At 47.5% G+C, this 25100-nt stretch overlaps 1 long non-coding RNA gene across 1 annotated transcript in view; it reads left to right on the plus strand.

Annotated features, from left to right (window-relative positions):
- Window positions 1-25100, plus strand: part of LOC112605183 — a 44085-nt gene that overhangs the window by 17983 nt on the left and 1002 nt on the right. The gene's annotated exons all lie outside the window — the stretch shown is intronic.

Raw genomic sequence — 25100 nt, forward strand, 5'->3', positions numbered from 1 at the left:
TATCCATTGCTGGTGGGAATATAAATGGGCGCAAATACTCTGGCATTACCTAGTAAAGCTTAAGATGCCTGTATCTTAGTACCTAGCAGTTCCACTCCTTGGTATGGAATCTAGAGAAAGTCTTATGAAGAATGCCCATAACAGCATTGTTCCTGGTGGCCTAAGATTGGAAACCACCTAAGTGTTCATTGACAGAGAAGGAATCAATAAGTTCCTGTACAGTTAGATATTTACATAGTAAGTACTTATATTTACATAACGGAATGCTACAAAGCAGTGAAACCAAAGCCACTCCAAATATGTGCATGAAGAAGAATAAACCCAGAATATACAGTTGAGCAAAAAAAAAAAAAAAAAAAAAAGGCAGTTGGAGAAGAATGAGTCTATATCATTTGCGTAAAGTTCAAAACCCTGCAAAACTAAATACATCTTCAGTGGTGCAAACATGATAAAACTATGAAGTACAGCAAGGAAATGTAATCACATGATTTATGAAATTCATGATCAAGGCATAGAAGTGGCTGCAAAGGTGCCTGCTGTGTCCTGGTTCTTAAGCAGGGCTGTGGGGCTGTGGGTATTTGTAGCACAAGTGGTCTTGACACCCTACCCGCTGCTTATAAAGATCCCATATCTATCTACATCTACCAATTTCTTCTATATCTGCTCAATACAAACAATGGTTTAAGCACTTTGAGTTTATAAGGGAATATCGTTATTGCATCTTCCTGGGCAGACCTGCCTTGCTTGTAACTGCTTTTGTGCTTGTACAGTGGTCCCCACTTATCTGAGCTTTTGCTTTCTGCAGGGTCAGTTACCCATGGTCAACTACTGAGGCTTGAAATAGTCAATGCATACTTCCAGAAATCAATAGTTCATCAGTTTTGAATTGCACACCATCTGAGGAGTGTGGTGAAGTCTCGCGCCTTCCTGCTCCGGCTCCCTATGGTGTGATTCCTCCGCTTGTCCAGCGTCTCCACGCAGTAGGCGCTCCATGCCTGGGAGTCATTTAGTAGCCCTCTGGGTGATGGATGGGCTGTCGTGGGATTGCAGTGCTTGTGTTCAAATAACCCTTATTTCACTGAACAGTGTCAAGTGCAAGAGTAGTGATGCATGTGGCTATCATTTTTCTATTTTTTTATTAGCTATTGTTGTTAGTTCTCTTGCTGTGCCTAATTTATGAATTAAATCTTATCATAGCCATGTATGTATACATGTATAAGAAAAAACATATAGGGGATTCAGTGCAGTTTGCAGTTTCAGGTATCCTGGGGGTCTTGGAAGGTATCCCCCAGGGATGAGAGGGGCCCACTGTAATTTCTAACTAGACTCTACTGAATACAAGCCTGATTTCTGTTTGTGGTGTTTGTACCCTGGACAGCGGCAGTGAGGAGGCTGCCATGGCGCCAAGGGCCACCACAGGAGGAAGGCAAAGCAGGTTCCTGAGGAGACCACCCTGTACTTTCCCACGGCAACATCAGAAGCAAGGAGCTGCCTGTCCCTCGGAGCCTGTGCAGACCTTTTCGTCCAAGAGTAGTTTAGCCAGGCCAACACCAGGCCTTCCTGGGCCCTAGGAGACACCATGCCTGACAAAACCAGATAGTGGGCCTTGAGAGCTGGAGATAAGAGTGGAATACAGAAAGCCGGGGCACCAGGATCCTGCCTTACCTATGGTTGCCAAGGTTACCAGTGCCTCATGTTTCTTAGTTACCACTTCTCCCAAAATAGCCTCCATTGGTGCCAGCCAGCAAACTGCATCCCATATCACGATCATTTTTTTTTTTTTAACCATGTTTTGAGGGGAAGAAAAGGAAATCACTTTACACCTAATAAGGTTATACAAAGTACACACAACTTATTTCCTCATCTGATCTTTACCGTAGGAGGGTTAAAGGTTACAATCTCCATTTTATAGGTGAGAAAACAGACTCGGGCAAGGGACCGGCCAACCTCAGATGACTGGCAGGTATCGGAACTAGAAGGAGCAACCAGATTTTCCGAGGCATCGGTCAGAACCCCTCCTACACCGGGACACTGCCTCTCACCGCTGGCATTTTGTTCCAGCCTGGGAGAGGCTGTGCCGGCCCCACAGTCCTCTACGGCAAGTCGAGGGTGTGGGGCAAACGGTCTCCCTTGGTAGCTGCCACTGCCACTGCCCTCCACCCTGTTCCTTGCCAACAGAACCCCAATTCTCTTAAGTTGTGGGGGGTCTAGATGCTGCTTGGGACCTTCTCCAGCCCCAGGGCATGCAGGTTGAGTAGTCATAATTATAATTCTATGCCTTTTGCTAGTGGTTGTTAAAATGTTGATATGTGACCTAATTCCAGCCAATGGAGGTTGGAGTAAATCTGCAGAGGCCATTACTTCTGGGAAAGATGTTTCTCTCTAAGAAAGGTAATTATCAGGAGGAAATGCCCCTCCTCTGACTGGTGTCTTTTTGTGTGGTATCAACTATTCGATGGCATGTGGCTGATGATGGTTAAGTGCAAGGATGCAAAGCTCTGGGGCTCAGTTCTGAAAGATCACCCCACCATCAAAGCCAGGCCGCCTCCATCCAGCACATCTGCGTGGGGCCCCCTGGACTTTGCCTGTGGGCTTGTGCTTGTGGCAGGGCTCTGCTTGCCTGTCTCTCTCTGTACTGTTGGGCTGTGAGCTCTGTTTGCCTGTGTCCCTCATCCTGTTGGGCTGTGAGCTCTGCCTCCCTGTGTCCCTCATGCTGTTGGGCTGTGAGCTCTATTTGCCCGTGTCCCCGATCCTGTTGGGCTGTGAGCTCTGCCTCCCTGTGTCCTCCCGTCCTGTTGGGCTGTGAGCTCTGCCTCCCTGTGTCCCTCCGTCTTGTTGAGCTGTGAGCTCTGTTTGCCTGTGTCCCTCATCCTGTTGGTCTGTGAGCTCTATTTGCCCGTGTCCCCCCATCCTGTTGGTCTGTGAGCTCTGCCTCCCTGTGTCCCTCCGTCCTGTTGAGCTGTGAGCTCTGTTTGCCTGTGTCCCTCCGTCCTGTTGGGCTGTGAGCTCCCTGGTACTGCACACATGTCCGTTACTGCCCCTCCCCAGTGCAGTCTTTACATGGTAGGGGCATGGCGGGGAAGTCCTTGAAAACAGGGCTGTTTCATGATTCTTAATAGTCCCTATGGGAGGTATTTGTACCCCTCTTTGTGAGGGACCCTGATGATTCTCTTTAGAAGGTCCTTAGCTTCAGTTCTTACAGTCAAAGAGCAAGTACCGCTCCTCTCAGCATCTTCAGAGATCAGGCTTGTTTTGGAACTCTGTCAGTGGAAAGGCTTCATGGTATAGACAACGATGATTGCCACCATTTGGGTGGTTTTGTTAATGTGCTCTCCAAAGGGGGGGCCGCTTCATTCTCTCCCTCCACCTTTCCTCAGGGCCTGGTGCGTGCTAAGCACTGGGCTTAGACAGAAAGCTCACTTGATGGGGCTCCCGCAAAGCCCTGAAGCCCAGCAGAGCCCACGCACAGCCACAGAGAGCCCAGCGGCCTAGGGCCCAGTGCTGTGGACAGGAGCCCACACTGTGCTATGGGAGAGGAGCCGCCCCTGGGTGTGGCAGGGGACAGAGGGCAAGCGGATGCTGACCAGCCAGTGGAGTGGAAAGGATCTCAGACCAGAGAAGGCAAGAAGCAGGTGGGCCCCAGCGTCCCTGTGCGGCCTGTTCGGAAGTTTGTGTGGGAAGTTGTGGGAGGATAGAGTGACTGGCTCCTGAGGACCCAGGCCGAGGGAAGATGGGGGTCTTTGTGTGACCTGCAGTGACTGGGAAGACACTGACGACTTCAGGTTGGGGAGTGAGGCTCGAGAGCTCACCTGCTGGCAGCAGGAGGCAGGTGGCTGACGGAGAGATGGGAGCAGGGAGGCCGGCTGGGAGGTGGCTGCGGTATCCATGAGGGTCCTGAGGGATGCAGGAGGCACTGCCTGGTGTGGAAGAGGAAGGCAGCTTGAACACATGGGGAGGGTCTTGGCTTGGCCTCCCCCAGTGGATGGACCCTGGTCATGTTATCACTCCTCTCTGGGTTTTTAGTTTCTCAGTGCAAGCAAAACGAAGAGCCATCATGATCTCCCGCCCTGGGTCTCTGCATTCCCGGCCTCTCTTGGCATGAGCTGTGCCTGTAGAAATCGATGTGGGTCATGATGCTGACTGGATGTGCAGACCAGAGGGAGGGAGACCCCGGGGTGGCACCCCTGCTTCTGGTCCTTCAGGGTCTGGGAGGGCAGGCTGCGAGCATGGACGAGGGGGTCAGGTGCAGTCAGTTCTGTGCAGGGAGGTGACAGCCTTGGTGTGACCACTGACGCTGACATGCTGGCAGGACACCGGGGTTAGGGAGCAGGTGTCTAGCAGGTGGCTGGGAGAGGTCAGGGCTGGAGCCCTGGTTTGGAAGTTCTTCACATGGAAGGGAGAGGATAAGATAGGCAGGGATGAAATAACTGAGGGAGAAGATGATGTACAGACAAAACCGAGAGCAGGAACCTGCAGGTGCTCTCCTTTGGGGATCAGAGAAGCATCGAGAAGCAGGAAAGTGGAGGAGATGTAGTTCAGGAAAGCCTGCCAGGAGAGGAGGCATTTAGAGGGATGACAATGTGGATCATTATAGACATGAAAATAATCTTATCATCATAATAATAGGTGTGAGACTCCATTACCAAAAAGCAGGTATGAAATCCCTTCTAGACTGGGCACCATGGCTTATGTCTGTAATTCCAGCACTTTGGGAGGCCGAGGTGGGAGGATCACTTGAGTCCAGGAATTTGAGAACAGCCTAGGCAACATGACACTACCCTGTCTCTACAAAAAAACAAAAAATTGGTTGGATGTGGTGATGTGTGTCTATAGTTCCAGCTACTTGGGAGACTGAGGTGGGAGGATCGCTTGAGCCTGAGAAGTGGAGGTTGCAGTGAGTCAGCTGTATTAATGACACTACACTTCAGCCTGGGTGACAGAGTGAGACCCTGTGTCAAAAAAGAAAAAAAGAAGAAGAAAACACTACACACACACACACACACACACACACGCACACACGCGCGCTCACGCACACACAAGAAACCCCTTCTGTAAACAAACGAGGATGTGGTCAGTGTCCTTTAGCTCAAGCTGCAGACCAGCATCTGAACAACCCTGGGCTCATTGCATCCAGGAAGACAGCGCACTGCGCAGGCCCTGGGGTGTCTCCAGAGAGAGGCCCAGGAAGGACCTGCTTACTTGGGCTGCATTAGGGGATTTTGAAGAGGTTTTAAGGATGCGGAGCTTTCCTCCTTGGACTAGATTCTATCTGGAAGCAGTGCTAATTCTGTGAATTGTGGTCTTAAATCTTATCCAGCAGGAGAGAGGAATGAAGTGAAGCTAGAGCTATTCTTGGTGAATAAACTGCAGTCTCTCATAGTAGCCAGGCTAGGGAGTGTTTGAAACAGCAGGAGGGACCCCTGAACTCCTAGGGGAAGAAAGCAGGAGACAGTGGGTGCGGGGACAGGAGGGAGTGGGTGGAGGATAGCCTCTCTCTAAGGAAGGAGGGGGCTGGCTTGGGAGGAGCAGAGAAGTTAGGACATTCCTTCTGTGACCCACACAGACAAAGGGCTTCCAGTCATGGCTTTTTGATATAAAATCTCAGCCACCAAGCTCGCTAGCATTTAGGACTCAGGAATGCACGCAAGCGTGGTTGCTTGTTTTTCTAGCCATCTCTTCATTTCCTTGCTTGATTCCCAAGCATGTATCAGAGTTAATGCAGCGATTCTATTATTAAACCACTTAGAAATTTAAAAGGCAATGTACTCAGGTTTGAATGGGACAATTAGATATTGGGAAAGCAACTTTTGTAAGAGAATTCCATACAAAGCTCAATGTTATCCCTTGGTACCACATCCCTGAAAAAAACAGGATCACCTCCAGAGCTTAGAAAGCGGCTACTCTGTGCATTTGGTAAAAAGCAAAGGCATTTCTATTTCCAGAGGAGTGCTTCACGAAACACTTCAAAATATAGATCTGAAACTCCCTTTCTGGTTTAACGTCTACTGAGAAGGTGAGATTCAGTTTTCACTTTTGAAGAAGTATGCAATGCCGCTGAAAGCCACGGGGGCTTGCTTTGGCAGAACCAACACCTGCTAAGATGCCGGGGTGCCATTCTATTCTTCACTGAGAGTCATCAAATATATTTTAAGTTATATTTTTGTTGATGGAGGTGTGGTGGCTTTAGGATATGGTGAGGTTGTGGAAGGGGTTGGGGTTGGGGACTCTCAGCTGGGCAGAGTCTGGAGACAGCCTAGGAGGTCTCGTGGCATTATCTGTGCCCCCGCTCCTATTTCCTGCTGGCTGTCAGACACAGAGCAGCCTTGACTTTGGCATTAACCCACGTTTGCATGGCTCTGCAATTTACAAGGCTCATCCATAGGCATTATTTCACCCGTTTCAGATCGCCCTCGGAAACAGGTGCAAACAGTTTCCTTCAAAGGGCACACATTGCTCACACAGTCAGAGTCAAGGCGAATTTGAATTGTGCCCAGTTCCAAATTTGTCTGGCCTCTATGTGCCAAGTTAGACATATGTATATGTGCATAAATGAGGTGTCTGGTATGGGACCTAGAGGCAACTGGGAAGGGTGAAAAGCTAGATTTGGAGCTATGAAGACCTGAGTTCAGGTCTTGGCTTGGTCGCTTATTAGTTACTTGACCTTGGGTAAGTTATTTGCCCATCTGAGGGTAAATTTATCTCTTCTGCAAGATGGAGCTGGTTATAGTACCTTCTTCTCAGAGGGATTTCGAGGCACATATGAGACATGAAATGTGGAAGCACCTTATACATGATGAAGCACCCTGTGTTGGCGGTCACCAGCAAACTCAGCGCGTCTCACGGAGGGTGTGATCAGAACGCTGGAAGATCCTGGAGTCATATCGTGTGTCGATGGTGGAAAAACCAGCATGGCTTAGCCCCAGAGACAAGTTCATCCCTCGCTGCCAGTTTCTGGCAGGTCGACACGGTGTAGAGGAGCTATGACAAAGCGAGTGGGTCTCTGGGGGACTTCAGCTGAGTCACCTCTGAGTCTCAGGGCCCAGCCCGGTGCCCGGCACATGATGGGGATGTAGAATCTAATCGAACAATGACCAGCAGGATCCACAGGTGCACTTCTTCTCTCCTTTGTTCCTCCCTCTTCCCTCTCCTCCGCCTCTTTATTTTTGTGTTAGTTCTCTCTGGCTGATGTTCAAATAGCTCTAATTATTGAGTTGTCATTTTGCATTTAATTGTTTGCCCATGAGTTGATTTAACACAATTGATTCCAATGCACACACTTATTGTACAAAATGAGAGCATTTAGCTGTGACATTGACAGGGGATCAGAGACCAGGAATAGAGTTCAAGAACTGCTGTTCCTGAGCAAGTCAGCTAAACACTACCCCCGCCCCAAAGCCTCCTTAGTCAGGTGACACTGCCCCCACCCCAAAGCTTCCTTATCTGTGAAACTGGGAAGACAGTAACTCTGTCCTCAGTACTGTGGAGCAGATCATGTATGTGTGAACACTCTATTAACTGAGAAGATAGGAGGGCTTTTTTCACAGAATAGATGCCTTCCGGAGAAAACCAGACAGTTGCCATCCAGAAAGAGGGGTGATGCAGGTCAGCGAATTTATAAGGTAGAGTCTTCAGATCAGGGAAAAATCACTTTCAGGGATTCTGGAAGCTCCTGGGGAGCCCTGGTGGTCATCAATTCTTGCTGAGGAAGTTAAACCCATCAGTGACAGTTCCCAGTTCTCTGCAAATGCTACAATGTCCTTGGGGGATACTAAAGCTACTTTTTCTCTAAAAGACTGAGGAATGGGGAAAGGAGTTCATAAAAGCTTGTTCCATTCAACGCTGAGCTATTCGATGTTTGAAAAAATCTTTGTTTGCTGCCCTAACCTGATGAGTGGCTTAAATAATATAAATTTATTTTCTTACAGTTCTGGAGGCTGGAAGTCTGAGATTGGGGTGCCAGCATGGTTGGGTTCTGAAGAGGGTCTTCTTTCTGACTCCTAGATAGCTGTCTTCTTGCTGTGTGCTCACACGGCCACATCAGAGAGCTCTGACTTCTCTTCTTTTTTTTTGTTTTTATTTTTTTGAGACAGAGTTTCGTTCTGTTGCCCAGGCTATAGTGCAGTGGCACGATCTTGGCTCACTGGGTTGAAGTGATTCTCCTGCCTCAGCCTCCCGAGTAGCTGGGATTACAGGTGTGTGCCATCAAGCCTGGCTTTTTTTTTTTTTTTTGTATTTTTAGTAGAGATGGGGTTTCACCATGTTGGCCAGGCTGGTCTTGAACTCCTGAACTCAAGTGATCCACCCGCCTCAGCCTCCCAAAGTGCTGGGATTACAGGCGTGAGCCACCGTGCCTGGCCTGACTTCGCTTCTTACAAGGACACTAGTTCTACCCCATGAGGGTTCCACCCCTTATGACCTTACTTGACCTTCATCTCTTCCTAAAGGCCATATTTCCAATACAGCCACACGGTGGGGGAGAGGGCTAGGGCTTCAGCATGTGATTTTTGGGGGCACATGATTTAGTCCATGGCAAATTTCAAGTGTGGAGTCTGCAGAGGTGGAAGGGGCTAGGATTTAGGAGTCAGAATGACCCAGGTTTGAACCTTTTCCTGCTGCCCACAGCTGAGAGACTTGGAGCAAGTTATTAACCTCTCCGAGCCTGTTTCCTCTTCTGTAATGGGGATAAGAAGATCATGCCTCCCAGGCTCTGTGTAAGAATTGTGCCAGGTAATGATTATGAAGCACCAGGAACTCCACCTCGCACGCTGCAGCACTCAGGATGAGTTACTGCTTCCTTTCCCGGCCTCTCCTGAGATGCCGCTTCTTGGCATGTTGCCCTTTACAGGCTGGGGAGGTGGAGTTGCCTTCAGGCTCTGCTTCTGCTCCTTCATTCTGGAACTCTGTCATATGGAGACTATAGGATAGTTTCTAGTAGGGGCACCTGGGCTCCATCCTCGGCCCCAGTGAGGATAATAATCCCTAACTTTCACAGTTATCAAGATTGACTAAGATACCCCATGGGGAAATCCTCATTTCACTTGTTGGCATGCAGTAGACAATCAATGTTCTTGCCCTGTGGCCCCGATGAGGCCTGACGTGGGAGGATGTCAGTCCACAAAGATTTATAGAGCATCTGCCACGTGCTGGGTGCCAGGGGTATAAGAGAGGAAGAGATAAGCATAGTCCCTGCTCCTGTGGAACTGAGAGTGCTCGGGAAGAAGGGAGGCATTAAACAGATTGTTAGGAGGAATGATAAGAGCAGGGCTGTGTTTTGGAAAACCTGTGTGCAGGATCAGAAAATGTTGTCTACAGGGGCTGTCAGCCGCCATTGTGTTCACCAGAGCAGGGAGGGGGTTTCCCAGGCACACACAGCGAGGCAGTGGCAGAGGGGTCGACCATACCCTTCAATATGTCCTCCATCTGGCAAACGGGTCGCTTGAGGAAATAGAAAACTGAAAAAATACAGCAACTGGGTGTGAGGCTGGGCAGAGGGGTACCTATTGTGGGGGCTCAGGAATACTAGCTCTGGCCTACTCTTCCCTCAGCCATCCCTGCCATGCTGTGGCACAGGCCAGGCCCAGCTAAAGGCCTGCCTCGGCACTGGGCCTGCTCTGTGCCTGGAAGGCTCTGAAAGGAGGGAGCTGGGAACTCACTATTCCCATCCTCCACCTCCAATCAGCCACAGATAGACGATGCTGCTCCCCCTGGCCCTGGCTCAGGGCTTTAATGCATGATCTCATTTAGTTTATCCCCCAAACCAATGCCCATGAGGGACCTTTGATCCCCGTCTCTGGGCTGGAATGTGCCCAGCAGCACAAGCTGGCAGATGCCTGAAACAAGGTTCAAACCACCCCTGTGGGTTTCCAGGCCCTGGTTCAGCCCACCCCATGCCATGGCCTAGGGTGCCTGCAGGACACGGGAGACTCGGGGCTCAGGCCTGTGGTGTCTGGCCCAGGCCCACCTGACTGGGGCCTCTGCGGCTCCTATTGCTGCACAGAAGCCATCCCCTGGAGGGGCCACCCTCGGGCTCGCCAGCTCATTCCTTCTGGGAGAGGCGCCCTGAGAGAGGGGCGCTGAATTCCTGCCCTAAGTCCCTGGCGCCTCATCGCATGCCAGCTCAGCTTCCAGCTATGCATCTCCTCTAGACCATCTCCTGTTTTGGTGTCCTCCGGGCAGCCACTCAGGTCTCCATGAGTCACAGAGCCACTTCTTAACCCCTGGTCCTGCTCGCAGTGGGAAACAGAATTCCACTTACCACAGACACGTTCACAGGAACTGAGGAGCCTCTTCTGTGGATACTATCTAGGCATAGTGATTGAACGTGCTTTGGACTGGGGGTTGGGAGACGCAGCTTCTGGGCTTAGCTTTGCCAGGGACTTGCTGGGAGACATGGGCATGCATTTGCCCTTCTCAGGGGTGTTAAGAGCTCTGTAGTCTTCAGAATGCGTGGGTGGGCTGGGTGATACAAGACAGCCAGATTGGGTTTAAGTGTCACCCAGATTTGGCAGAAGGCAGGTTTTGGATGGAATCTTCTTTATGCCACTTACAAGTTGTGTGACCTTGAGATGGTCACTCGACCTCTTGAAGGCTCGTTCCTCATCTGTCAACCAAAGGTGATAATCCCTATGCCATGGAGGATCTCATAAGAAAATGCATGTAACAGTGCTGAGCCCATTGCCTGGGCCCCAGTGCATGTTCAGTTAAAGATCACCTCTCTTTCACTCTCCTGCCGCTGATGAATTAAATTGTGTCCCCCAAAAGATATGTTGAAATCCTAACCCCCTGTACCTGTGAATGTGACCTTATTTGGAAATAGAATCTTTGCAGGTGGAACGAAGTTGAGATGGGGTCATACTGAACTCGGTGGGCCCTAATTCAATGATTAGTGTCTTCTTAAGGACAGATAGATTCTGTCCCCACAGGCAGATCCCTATCTGAAGACAGAGGTGGAGATTGGAGAGGTTGCAGCTACAAGCTAAGAAACACTAAGAATTGATGGCCAGCAGTAGAAACTAGGAATAGGCAAGAAGGTTGTATTCTGAGTCTTGGGAGACATGGACCTGCGAACAGCTTCATTTCAGACATCTGGGTTCCAGAACTACGAGAGCATAAATTGCTGTTGTTTTAAACCACTCAGTTGTGGTGATTTGTTGTGGCAGCCTTAGGCAACTAATACACTGTCCTTAGTCTCATTCCGAATAGGAAATTTTAGAATTTTATCCATTCAATTGCTCAGTTGTAAAAGAAATATGGAGTTGTGGGGGAGGTACTCAGTGAATACGTGTTGGCTCATAAATGAGGTAGGGTGGGGGTAGCACAAAAGAAATGTGATAGAAAAAATGTGAAAGTTCTGTTTCTGCATTCCCCAGCAGAGAATTTTAGAGGTCAGAACTGAAAGGTCTCTACCCCTGCCTTCCTCTCTCTGGCCCATTTTAATGACAAGGAAATATATTGGCTTAGGCAATGGATGGACAGTGACTGATGCTATCAACATCTGCACTAATCCAACATATAACACCCTAGAAGACATCCACTTTAAATCCTTGAAACCTGTCAATGTCACCTTATATGGCAAAAGATGTGGTGAAGGATATTGAGAGGAACCAAGGGGGAGGCAGCCTGTGTCTCTGGGTCTCTCTGCGTACCAGGCAGCAAATGCTTTCAACCGTTTCTATCTTTGTGTTTAGAGTGTGTCTCCTGCAGGCAGCATATAGTTGGATCGTGTTTTTAAAATCCAGTTTGACAATTTCTGCATTTTGATTGGATTGTTTAATCCATTAACACATAATATTACTATTGATATAGTTAGTTTTACATATCATTTTACTTTAAAAAATTTTTTAAATAAATTTTCCTAGGAGCTAGAATTACTTTTGGTTGTCTGTATGTCTCATGTCTTTTTCTATCTTCTGTTCCTCCTTTACTTCTTTCTTTTACATTAAGTGAATATTTTCCAATGCAACATTTTAATTACTTTAATAATATTCCCTTTACTTTTTGGAGGGTTTTTCTCCCTGGCTATTCTAGGGCTTACCATATACATCTTCATGTATCAGAATCTGCTTTAGACTTACACTGACTTAATTCCAGTGAGATTTAATTAAGTTCCAGTAAACTTAGTCCTATATACTTCTATTCTCTTTCCCACCTTTTTGTGGTATTATTGTCAGACATATTACATTTATATGTTATAAACCCAGGAATACATTGTTATATTTATGTAATTTTATGTCTTTTAAAGAAGCCAAGGGAAGAAAGGAGGGCAACTATGTATTTATAGCTTATGTTATACTAACCTCCATATTTCCTATTTCTGGTTCTCTCCATTTGTTCCTGTAAATTGAGTTACCATAGTGAGTTATCGCCTTAGCTCAATACAGCTGTTTTCCCACCCACCTCCTTTGTGCTGTTATTTATGAGTATGTTCCATTTCTACATGTTTAGGCTCAACAATACAAGTAAGCACATATTGTTTTATATAATTGCTTTTTAAATCAGTTAAGAAAGGAAAAGAAATATGTATTTATAATGTCTTTTATAATTATATAATTATCTATACTCATGGTCTTTGTTTATCATGTGAATTTGAACTACGGTATTGAGTTACTTACTTTCAGTCATGAGAAATTTTTTTTTTGAGACAAAAAAAAAACCCAGAATAGCTCTGTTGCCCAGGCTGAGTGCAGTGGCGTGATCTCGGCTCACTGCAACCTCCGCCTCCCAGATTCAAGCGATTCACCTGCCTCAACCTCCTGAGTAGCTGGGATTATAGGCTCATGCTACCACACTCAGCTAATTTGTGTATTTTTAGTAGAGACAGGGTTTCACCACGTTAACCAGGCTGGTCTCAAACTCCTGACATGATCCACCCACCTCAACCTCCCAAAGTGCTGGGATTACAGGTGCGAGCCACTGCACCTGGTCCAGTTGTAAGAATTTATATTGGCATTTCCTCTAAGACGTGTCTGCTAGCAATGGATTCTCTGTTCTTGTTGATCTGAGAATGTTTTTATTTTTGAAAGATAGCTTTAATAAACGTAGGATTCTTTGCTGACAGCTGTTTTCTTTCAGTACTCGGAATGTTGTCCACTGTGTTCTGGCCTCCACTGTTTCTGATGAGAAGTCAGCTGTTGATCATGTGACTTCCTTTGAAAGGGATGTTTTGTTTTTCTCTTGCTGCTTTCAAGGTATTCTCCTGGTCTTTGGCGTTCAGCACCATTTTACTATGATGTGTCTGTTTGCAGATGTCTTTGTGTTCATCCTATATGGAATTTGTTGAGCTTCTTGGATGTGTAGATTAATGTTTTTCATAAAATTTAGGAAGTTTTCAGCCATTATGTCTTTGAATAGTTTTTCTGCTTTTTTCTTTTTCTTTTCTCCTTCTGGGACTCTCATTTTGCATATGTTGATGCATTTAATGGTGTTCCACATTTTTCTGAGATTCTGTTCATTTTTCTTCATTCTTTCTTTTTCTCTGTTCTTCAAATTGCATAATCTCTATTGATCCATCTTCAAGGTTGATAATTCTTTCTTTTGCCAGTTAAAATAAATCTTTTGAGCCCATCTAGTGAAAATGTCATTCCAGTTATTACTTTTCAACTTCAGGATTTCCATTTGGTTCTTTTTAAGAATTTCTGTCTCTTTAGTCTGCATCAATAGTCCCTATTTGGTGCAACATTGTCATCCTATCTTCCTTTACCCTACTTTAATCATGGTTTACTTTACTATAATCCTGATTTCCTTTAGTTATTTGAAAATATTTATAATGGCTACTTTGAAGTCTTTGTCAAATCTGATAACTGGTTGCTCTCAGTTTCTGTTGCCTGCTTTTCCACTCATATATGGGTCAGATTTTCCTGTTTCTTTACATGTCATAATTTTTTTTTGTTGGAAATAGGACATTGTAAATAATATAGCAGCTGTAGAGATGGGTTCCCTTCTCCTCTGGGGCTTGTTAGTAATATTTGATTGTTTATTTGTTTAGTGACTGTCCGTGAAGTCCACCCTCCAGTCCCCACAAGTTAAAGCCTCTGATTTTGCTCCTCAGAGGCACAGCCTTGGTCATATGCACAGTTACCCTGGGTTAGCAGCAGATTTGACAGGGCTCTCTGATTGTCTTTTTCCCTGACCGCACCCATATGTTGTTAAACTCCACAAATTGCTGGCTGATTTCCCTGTTGTTTTCAACAATGCCCTAGGTTGCTCTATGGACTGATTCAATTAAATTTGGGCTTCACTAAGGAATAGCTTTTTGTTATTGTTGTGTCATTCATTAAATCATTTAGAAAATCCTTATTGACTACCAGCTCTGTGCCAGCCCCGTGGGAGGCACCAGGGATATGAGTGTTAACATGACAGCCCCAGTGCCTGCTGTTGGGCTGAGTTGCCTCTGACCAGCACTGCAGACTCAGACATATCACTGATGTGGAGACATGCTTGTGTGACATTTAAAACCTGCTGGGTAGCATTTTGGCAGAAAATGCCATTGGTACTTTCCAGATACACACTGTGAGAGTCATTTCAGGGACTGTTTTTTTTTTTTTTTCCTCCCTTCTTTCCCCCAACCAACAACCTCAGCTTCTCTGGTGTGAGGGGTGGGTGCATAAAATTAGCCAGGCCAGCAAGAAAAGTGGTCATCCTGAGGCTGGCAGAAGCAGTTGATGCTGCCCCTTCTGTGGCATGACCCCCACCCTCCAGCTTACTGGCTTCTTGTGCCCTGCAGAGAAATTCATCCCTGAGAGGATTAGGGGCTGTGCCAAGATCTTCACCTCACCCACCCACCCACCCATCCATCATAGTCCATTTTAGAGTAACAGTAAGGCCTTCACTGGGTAAGAGCCATCTGACTCTTGTCTACCTTCTGAGTGGCTCCGTTTGGTGAGATGATAAAGTCACTGATGAGAAAAGGTGGGGCCAGGAACAGAAGCAACTGTGGCTTCCCAACAGAAGTTTCTCAGGGGATTTCTCAAGCAGAATAAATTAGAGCATCTTAGAATGGCTCGATCCTGGCTGTGCATCAGGCAAACGTTCTCCCCATGGCTCATTTCCAGTTCTCCTGGCCTGCCAGGTATTTCCGGGGTATAGGTGAAAATCAGTCACTCGGTCCCAAACTGCATAAAGCCCACAGTTATCTTTGACAGCTGATAAGAAGTGATGATGATAAAGTCAATTCTGTTTGCTTAGATGTCTCCTCTCACAAACGACATCCCTCACACTCCTTCCTGTGCCCTCCTGGCACCAGCACAAGCTGCGTTCCAGCACAGAGCTCACTCCAAGGATAGGCAGTGCCAGCTCTTGACCGTGGTGTGGCCTCTGCTGTCCTTAACTCTGTTGCACTTCAGAAGCACTTCCAGCTCCTTGACGTTGTAGACCAGGAACTTCTGTAAGCCACTAGGCCCCGTGTGCTTTGTGTTTTTGTTGCTCCCATAACCAACGTTGGGCATCAAGATCTGGCCCTTGCACCTTCTACAAACCCTGTTGTCAATACCTCTGGGTTTCCACCAGTTATGCTTCATTTTGACATATGTCTGACTGGTACTGGATGAACTTCTTGGTCCTCTTTTTGATGATCTTGAGTTTCACAGGGGTTCTGAGGGCAGCCATGATGCTGAGTAAGAGATGGCTGCCACCACTCTAGGTAGCACTGAGAAAGAGAGGGATGGTGGCACACAAGGACTGATAGGATGTAACCTCTCTGAGGGATAGTTTTTTGTTGTTGCTTTTGTTATATTTTTGAGACGGAGTCTTGCTCTGTCATCCAGGCTAGAGTGCAGTGGTACGATCTCAGCTCACTATAGCTTCTGCCTCTTGGGTTCCAGTGATTTTCCTGCCTCAGCTTCCCGAGTAGCTGGGATTACAGGCATGAGCCACCATGCCTGGCTAATTTTTGTATTTTTGGTAGAGACGGGATTTTACTATGTTGGCCCAGCTGGTCTCGAACTCTTGACCTCAGATGATCTGCCCACCTCGGCCTCCCAAAGTGCTAGGATTACAGGTGTGAGCCACTGTGCCCGGCCTCTGAGGGATAGTTTTTAAGGTCAGTGTTTGAGATTTGTTCTTACTCTAGGAGAGATCTTTTTATCTGCTTCTTTTCTGGTTCTTGCTGGAAAACTAGCCGACCTATGGCTTAGCTTATATCTTTAATGAATCTACTAGTCTTCTCCTAATTGCTTTTCTCCATAGCCTCCATTGTGTTTGGCATTGCCTCGGCTTGGAGGAAGCCCCCACCTTTCAGCTGTACTGGCCCAGAGCTTTGCCTCTGCAACAGGGGATTGGGGGCAGAATGAGAAATGCTGACATCTTGTTCCTTCCAGGCAAGCAGGAAGATACTATAGCTCTCCAACTGAGAGTTGTGTGTTGCGGGTGGGTAAGCCAGACACAGCTCTATGTTCTTGGCTGTGCCTGTCTGGAGTGGAATTTTGGTCACTCTGAGGTGGAACTAGGGGAGGAGAGAGTAAGTCACGGTTCAAATACCACAAATTTTCACTCTTCTTACTGAGTTCTTGCAGATTTTCTTGAATAAATGTTTCATTTGCTCTATGCCCTTAGGACTATTATCAGATAATTTAAATGGTTGTTTTTTTTAAAAAAAAATAATGTTCACCAGTTTCACTGGGGAGCAGGTGCAGGAGCTACTCATGTCACCATACTGGAAGTCGAAACTTAACAGAAATTTTTATACAAACATCAATTGTTTCTGAATTGTTCTGCTGCAGAACTTAAGGCTATCACTTCTATGCTAATGGCTTAAGTATTCTTAGATATAGATGTCTCAACTGAGACTTCTGTTAATTAATTAATTATTTTTTTGAGATGGAGTTTCGCAATTGTTGCCTAGGCTGAAGGCAATGGCGCAATCTTGGGTCACCACAACCTCTGCCTCCTGGATTCAAGCAATTCTCCTGCCTCAGCCTCCTGAATAGCTGGGGTTACAGGCATACATCACCATGCCTGGCTGATTTTTGTTTTTTTAGTAGAGATGGAGTTTCTCCATGTTGGTCAGGCTGGTCTCGAACTCCCGACCTCAGGTGATCCACCCGCCCCAGCCTCCCAAAGTGCTGAGATTACGGGCGTGAGCCACCACGCCCGGACTTTATTTATTTATTTTGAGGTAGAGTTTGGCTTTGTTGCCCAGGTTGGAGTACAGTGGCACAATCTTGGCTCACTGCAACCTCAGCCTCCCGGATTCAAGCGATTCTCCTACCTCACCCTCCCGAGTAGCTGGATTACAGGCACACACCACTGAGCCCAGCTAATTTTGTATTTTTAGTGGAGACGGGGTTTCACCATGTTGATGAGGCTGGTCTTGAACTCCTGACCTCAGGTGATCTGCCTGTCTCGGCCTCCCAAAGTGTTGGGATTACACGTGTGAGCCACCACGCCCAATCTTTCTATTAATTTAAAGACAAGTGTTAGGATAAGGGCCTGAACTTTGGGATCAGACAAACTTTGGTTTATAATTCAGTTTAGCTAAAGCAAACCACTTCGTCTCTCTGATCCTCAGATTCTTCATCTATAAAATGGACATAACACCTACTTCCTCTTAGTAATAAAAACTCGAGAATTTATTTGGCATATGTGGTTGCCCAGCTAGAGGCAATTTTCCCCAGCTACACTTATAGCTCATATAGTCATATGACTAAGAATTAGCTAATAGAGTGTGACAGAAGCAATCTCTGCAACTTCCAGATCATCACTTTTTTTTTTTTTTTTAAATTATGAAATTACATGCCTTCCTCCTTTTTCTCTCTCTTTCCTGTGCGTTGAAATGTAGAGGTGATAAAATGAGTGAGTTTTGTTGTGGAATGAAGATAACACCCTCGGGTATTACAAAGCAATAAGACAGGAGGAACTTGAGTGTTGGAAGCATTCTTTTTTTCTTTTCTTTTTTTTTTTTTTTTGTTTGAGACAAGGTCTTACTCTGTAGCCTAGGCTGGAGTGCAGTAGCACAATCATAGCTCACTGCAGCCTCAACATCGTGGGCTCAAGTGATCCTCCTGCCTCAGCCTCCCCAGTAGCTGGGACTATAGTTGCACGCCACCATGCCCAGCTAATTCTTTCTATGTTTTGTAGGGACAGGGTCTCACTAGATTTCCCAGACCGTTCTTGAATTCCTGACCTCAAGTGATTCTCTTACCTGGGTCTCCCAAAGTACTGGGATTATAGATGTGACTCACCATGCTTAGCCTGAGTGCTGGGAAAGTTCTGTACGTTGACTTGGGTGGTGGTTACACAGGTGTATATGCACATAAAAATGGATCGAGCTATTCTTTTAAGATTTATGTGCCTATTGCATGTAAGTTATACCTCACCAAGAAAAAAAAGATAGAAGAAAGCTGATTCCTGGAATGCCCTTGTGGAGTGGAAGTCACCTGGGGACTGTCACAAAAAAGAAAAACAAAATCCTATAGGGTTTGGGTCATTGTCTATAGGGGCGTTGTTCTAGCCATTTAACATGTACCTTAATCAATATATTTATTAAGGGTAGGAATTTTTAATTTTAATGTTGCCTCCATTACCCCCACAGAGCTTGGTGAATAGAAGGTACCAATATCTGTTTAATGAATGCATGTTTTTGTAGATGGCTTTTATCAGCATGTTAGAACATCCAGTAAAAATAAATTTAGAAAATAGAAAAAATTACAACATATAAAGGGAAGGACCTTCTTCCCCTACTTCCCAACCCACCTGCCTTCTGGGTACTTCCTTTCAGTGGGATCTGGTGCAGCAGTTTTCAACTTGCTTAAACAAATGACAAGAACGTTCTGAGACAGGAAATGCTATCTGCTCTGCTGATGGTGCCAGTGTGGGGGTGAATGTTAAATGGAGTGCCTGGGGGAGACCCCTGATGCTCACGTCCCCACGACTCAGAATCCGACTCAGAATCACAGTGCTCTAGGTGTTGTTAGGCTCTAGGCACCTGGGGGAAGGATCCCTTTGCCAGCCCTGGAGCAAGGCAGTGTGTTGTCACAGAGGATGCTGCCACAAGTGCCCCTGAGTCATTAGGAGAAGGCTGTGAACAGGAGGAGGAAGGGCTGACAACACAGCCCACACCCTGCTGAGCCTCCAGGGGGATGGCTGCCTGGTGCAGTCAGCAAACATTCACTCCAGGAGGGCTGGGGGCTTGGCTGCAGAGAGGGGCGACACACCCACTGCCTCTGTCCTCAAGGAGCTCCCCGTCCAGCTGCCCCCAGACAAATCCTGTGTTACCAACAGTATAACAATGCGATTTTATTTACACCAACTAGATGTCTAGCACCTATCAGTAATACGCTATTTTACTTTCACAAACATCTGGCTCATAGATACTGTTTATAGATGAGAAAACAGAAATCTGAAGAGGCAAAGCAAGTTGCCCAAGGCCAAAGGGGGAAGGTCAGCGTGAACTGCCACCAACATGTTGAAGTTCATCTTCTCTTCACTGTAAGGGGCTGCCTGGACACCGGGGTGGAGGAGCTGTCAGGGCCCTCCCTGCAGAAGGTGCTGGCAGGGGGTGGGGAGGTGTGGCCTGAGAGGGGCGTCCATACCCTCTGAGCTTGGCCTTAAAGAATGAGTGGCAATCCAGTCAGCAGACAAAAGGTCGAATTGGGGTGGGAGTAGGGGGTCATTCTAGACAGCAGGAACAGCGTGTGAGAAGACCCAGAGCAGAGAAGGCAAGGCATGTGACAGCTTGGTGTCACTGAAGCCTGGGGTGGGCAAGGGGTTGGGGAGGCTTGGGAGACGAGGCCAGGGAGGTGAGCAGATGTCTGGTGGGGCCTCCCTTTGGGGCGAAGCCCTACACTGGTCCAGAGGCAGAGCGTCGGTCGTCTATCAACAGGATGAAATTCCTGCTAGTCCGGGTGCCCACTCATTCACTGAGCACGAGTAGGAGTCCCTGCAGGGCCTGGTGTTGGCCTGTGGTTGGGTGGGACACCCTCTCTGGAGGGGCACCCAGACTCTGTGGTCCCTGCCTGGCCCCTCCTTCTATGTCACCTTCCTGGGGTACCACAGATGCATGCCGAAGACCCCCACTTCTCAAAGCACCTTTCACGGCACACTGAGTGTTTTTGAGGAAAAATGTTTGTGGTAAAATAAATGGAGACAAGGGTGTGTTGCCTCCTCCTTCTTGGAACTTCTTGCAGGTTAGCTTGTTCAAGTCTCTGAAAAGTAAAAAATGGTTGTGGACATCGTGTGTGTGAGTGTCCCAGTGTCCCAGTATCCTGGGGCTGCTGTAAGAAAGCATCGCGCTGGGGCTTGAGCAGCGGACATCAATTCTCTCACAGTTCTGGAGGCCGGAAGTCTGAGGTCCAGGAGTCGGCAGGGCCGTGCCCCATCTGGAGGTCTAGGGAGGGTTCATCCTGCTCCTCCAGCTGCTGGTGGCTGGCAGTCCGTGGTGTCCGTGACGTCCGTGGCATCCGTGGCACCTCAGGCTTGCTTCTGTCCTTATGTGTCTGTGTGTCTCTCTCTCCTCTTATAAGGACACAGTCACATTGGATTAAGGCCACACCCTTGTCCAGCAGGACATCTTATTTTAACTAATTACATCTTCAGCAAACCTGTTTCCAGTGGAGGTCACCTTCTGAGGTGCTGGTGAGGCAGGAGAATAGGGTTTGGAGGCAGGGAACCTAAGGCCATTTCAAGCCGACTTCCTAGAACTAAATTGAAACGAAAAACCTAACTTTGCAGGACCAAGTAACAAAAGGACCAGAGGCTACTTCCTTTGCTAAACCCCTACCTTTTCTGTGCCACAAATGGGAAATTGGCTGTCGGCAACCAATCAGACGGATTGCCGGCCACTGAGTCTTCATTGGCATAGAAGTGCAACTTCGTAACTTCACCTTAGCCTCTGATTGGTTGCTTTTTGCAGCCAATCACATGTTTGCACAGGAGTGTGACCTTCATAACTTCATTTCAGCTTCTGATTGGTTGCAGAAAGCAACCAATTGTGGGCAACCACTTCATTTACATGATGTGATCACCAAGTGGCCAATGGGAAACCTGTAGAGGGTAGTTGGACCCTAGAAGATTCTGGATCCGGGCTTTTGAGCCGCTGCTCGGTCTGCTCCCACAATTCCCTGCTTTCGTTCTTTTGTTGCTTCATTCTTTTTTTGCTTTGCTGGGCGTTTTGTCCAATTCTTTGTTCAAAACGCCAAGAACCTGGACAACTGGCAGTCACGACACTCTAGTGGTAACACTGGGGGTTAGAATCTCAACAAACCTTTTGGAAGGGGCACGATTCAACCCATGACACTTCAACCTGGAATTTCCCACAGAAGTCATTTTTTTCCTCAGAACTCTTTCTGAAAATGCCCCTCCCCACACGCCCCACCCACCGTCCCTCAGACCCGGTGGAGCAGCTCCCTTTGGGAAGTGCTGCCTGTGGTGAACAGGATGGAGCCCCCCACGGGGACAGGGCCTCAGAGGAGGCCTCCGGGCCAGGAAGGGGGGTCCGGCGCCACCTGAGGCCCTGGCAAAGGAGGCGACGGCAGAATGGGGACACAGGAGGGAGGAGGGTGGGGGCCTGTTCATGGAGCCCTCCCTTCCCAGGCTGTCCTGGGCCCAGGGGCTGTCTGGTGGCTTCACAACGCAGCCAGACCGGGTGGGGCCGGGTTGGGTCCAGGACGTCAAACTCCCAGGGACTCCGTCTGCCTCATGACCTGTGTGGAGGCCACAGCTGAGCAACGTCCAGTGTGTCCTTGTCCTGGTCACACCTGGGTCCGCACCACCTCACAGGCTCCCGGTGCGAAGGCGTGGGCGCCTTTTCAGATTCACCGGAGCTGGTTTGTGGAAGCTCCCAGAACAGACCACGGTCTGTAACAAGCTTTCTTCCTGCCCATGAATTTTCCCCTCGACAGGGCTTGCAATTAAGTCCATATCCCCGCCTCCCGCCTGCCTTTCACTTTCTTGCTTTTGGAGAGAAGATTAATGGAAATGTATGACTTTGTCTGTGGTGTAAAGACATGGATTCAAATTCAGAGTTTGCCACGGACCTGCTGTGTGACCTTTGGCAAGATCTTTCACTTCATTTTCACATTTATAAAACAGAAGTAATGATAATACTGGCGCTGCCGGCCTTCCTCGTGTGTCTGTGGCTGTGGAGAGAGACACGAGCATGAGAAACAGCATCATGAGCATGGGAACAGCCACTTTCCTCATCTCCATTCTGTGCCAGCGACTGTCACAGAGGCAGGGGCTCTGAAAGTTCCTCATCAGGTACAGTGCACGCATGTACCGTGTGCGTGATAGAAATCTTTATTTATAGCCCTCCATATGAAAATGTGGCATTTAGTCATGGATTAATCAGCAGAAATTGGTAGAAATAGTGCTCTTTTTCTCTCATTTTAGTGATAAGCTTTTACTAAAAAAAAAAAAAAGGAGGAAACCATCGCTGAATATGGTAATGATAATGCTTAAAAATTTTTAAAGTCAGATTTATTGAGGCGTAATTTGCATACTGTGAAGTTTAGGTGAACAGTTTTGTAAGAGTTGCAAAATGTATAGAGTGCGTCAACACCACCACGATGCACGATCCAGACAGAATATTTTCATCACCCCCGGGCGATCCCTCTCATTCCGTTTGAACTCAATCACTCCTCCCATCCCCAGCTCCCGGCAACGGTGGCTTAGATTTCTGTCTGTAATGGTTTTGCCTTTTCCTGAGCGGCATATAAAGGCAATCATACAACAGCCTTTTGTATCTGACTTCTTTCACTTAGATTATACCTTTGAGCGTGATCCATGTTGTTGACTGTGTCCGTCATTCCCTCTTTTTCCTTGCCGAGTGGTATTCCGTGGCATGGATATGCCAGTGTGTTCATTCTTTCACCTGCTGGAGGACATCTGGGCTGTTTCCAGTTTGGGACTATTACAAATACAGCTCTTCCGAACATCCATGCACAAGTCTCTACATGGACATCTATCTATAAATTTTTTAAATTTAATTTAATTTTAAGTTCCAGGATACACGTGCAGGACGTGTAGGTTTGTTACATAGGTAAACAGGTGCCATGGTGGTTTCCTGCACCTATCCACCCGTCATCTAGATGTTAAGCCCTGCATGCATTAGCTATTTGTCCCAAGGTTCTCCCTCCTCCTGCCCCCACAACAGGCCCCAGTGTGTGTTGTTCCCCTCCCTGACATGGACATCGATATTTTTTCTCTAGGAGAAGAATGGCTGGATCTTAACTTTTTTTTTTTTGAGACCGAGTTTCGCTTTTGTTGCCCAGGCTGGAGTGCAGTGGCGTGATCTCCGCTCACTGCAACCTCCACCTCCTGGGTTCAAGCGATTCTCCTGCCTCAGCCACCCAAGTAGTTGGAATTACAGAACCGCCCTAGGACTTTCAGCCCACAACTCGCAGCCATCAGAAAAGGCAGCTGTGGAACAGTGCCAGGAGCACTGGCCTGGGAGTCTGTTGTCACGTCACCTTTCTGAACTTATTTTTCTTCTCTGTAAAACTGGGATAGTTGTCATCTCTTCCAGCATCATTAGGAAAACTAAGCTGGAAACTGCATATAACTTTGAACACAAGGCCTAGCAGAAACTGAGTTCCCTCATAACAGATCACTCCCTCCTTGGGCTGTCTGCATGACAGAAGTTTATTTCTCTCTTGTTTTTGGATCTTTCACAGCAGATGAGCCTATGTCCTCAATAATGCACAGGATTGCTGAGATGGGAACACAGTAATGCAGGGTGCAGAGCTGCTATTGACTTGGGAAACACCAGGAGAACCTCATTTAATGAAATAGCCACTAATGGCCACCATGTGTCTAGGTGCTAGGAACACATGGTTACGACATCGGGAGAAGAGGGAAGCTACAATGCTTTGGGCAGGAGTGGGCCAGCAGCTTCCTTTCCATAACAGAATAAAATTATTAGGTAAGGCGGAAAAGGTCTTTCCCAGTTCTGTCATGCTTTGCTCTGTCTTAATCTCCTTTTTCAGTCCTGTAGGCCAGTCTTAGGTAATCGTTTAATCCTCTCCTGGGAAGGAGAATGGGGATTAACATTCATTGAGTATCTACTGTATGCTCAGGCAGGGTCATTTCAGTTTCACTTACTTGACTGGGATGTTTGCCAATGAGGAATCTGAGGCTCCAGGAAACAAAGCTATTGTATGGTAGAGTTAAGATTTGGACCTCAATCTGTCTGACTGCACAGTGCTTTGGACCAGTGAGCAGGCCTTACGTTTTCCACAGGCCACTCTGTGGCCTTGACAGCAGGGACCTTATCAGATTCATGTTGATCTTCTCAGCAGCATCCAGCATAGCACAGCATGCATGGGTTGGGGCGGGGGACTTGTCTGATGTCTGATGGGGCGACAAGGGAGTGGGCAGGGAGATGGATGATCAGATAGAGTGATCAGCATCCTGCACATGAGATTCCTGCCAACGGCCCCCCAAGAGTCCCCAGGCCACAGACTGGAACCTGCTGCTCTAAGAACTCAATCCTTTTTCCTTTATGTGTGCAAGATAAGTGGGAAGGAGAGGAGATGATGGCAGCAGGTGGGGAAATGGTTCTCTCAACATTCCCCTCCTCTCAAATCCGAAGCTCCCATCCCACCTCCTCAGCCCCTGAGCCCGCGGACCTCAGGCTTTGGCTCCATGGGCTCCGTTCTGCTGGCTGGGGCCGGAAAGGGCTATGTACTACGGTCAGAGAGAAAGCGCTTTCTGAAATTGATGTGGCTTGTGTAGGAGGGAGGTGCACTTTTTAGCCTTTGTCCGGGTTACAGAGACTTGGGTATTTAACTGTGTTCATTTAAAAGTCAATTTACCCTAGGAGATGGGGTAACAGAGTGCTCGAGAGCTCAAATGGTGTGGTTTTTGCAAAAGCCAGACACTGGGTAAATCAACCCCACTCCCATTTTCAAACCATCAAAATCAAGGTCTCTTTGTTAAGTTGTTTATTCGGTACAGAAAAGCTGCCAAGACTGCAACTGAGACGGCGCTTGGTTGTTGTTCATTCCTGCTGATGGCTCGGAGAGGCCAATCTTCCTTCTGTGTTGCGAATCCACATGGCTTAACCCCTCCGGTCCTTCCCTCATCACTTTGCAGCCTTTGCCGTGAGCATTTCTCAGAGCTGTTGTGAGAACCCAGTGGGTCAGAGGTGACAGCTTTATTAAAGATTA

This window comes from Theropithecus gelada, chromosome 13 (assembly GCF_003255815.1).
Source record: "Theropithecus gelada isolate Dixy chromosome 13, Tgel_1.0, whole genome shotgun sequence".
Classification (NCBI taxonomy): Eukaryota; Metazoa; Chordata; class Mammalia; order Primates; family Cercopithecidae; genus Theropithecus; species Theropithecus gelada.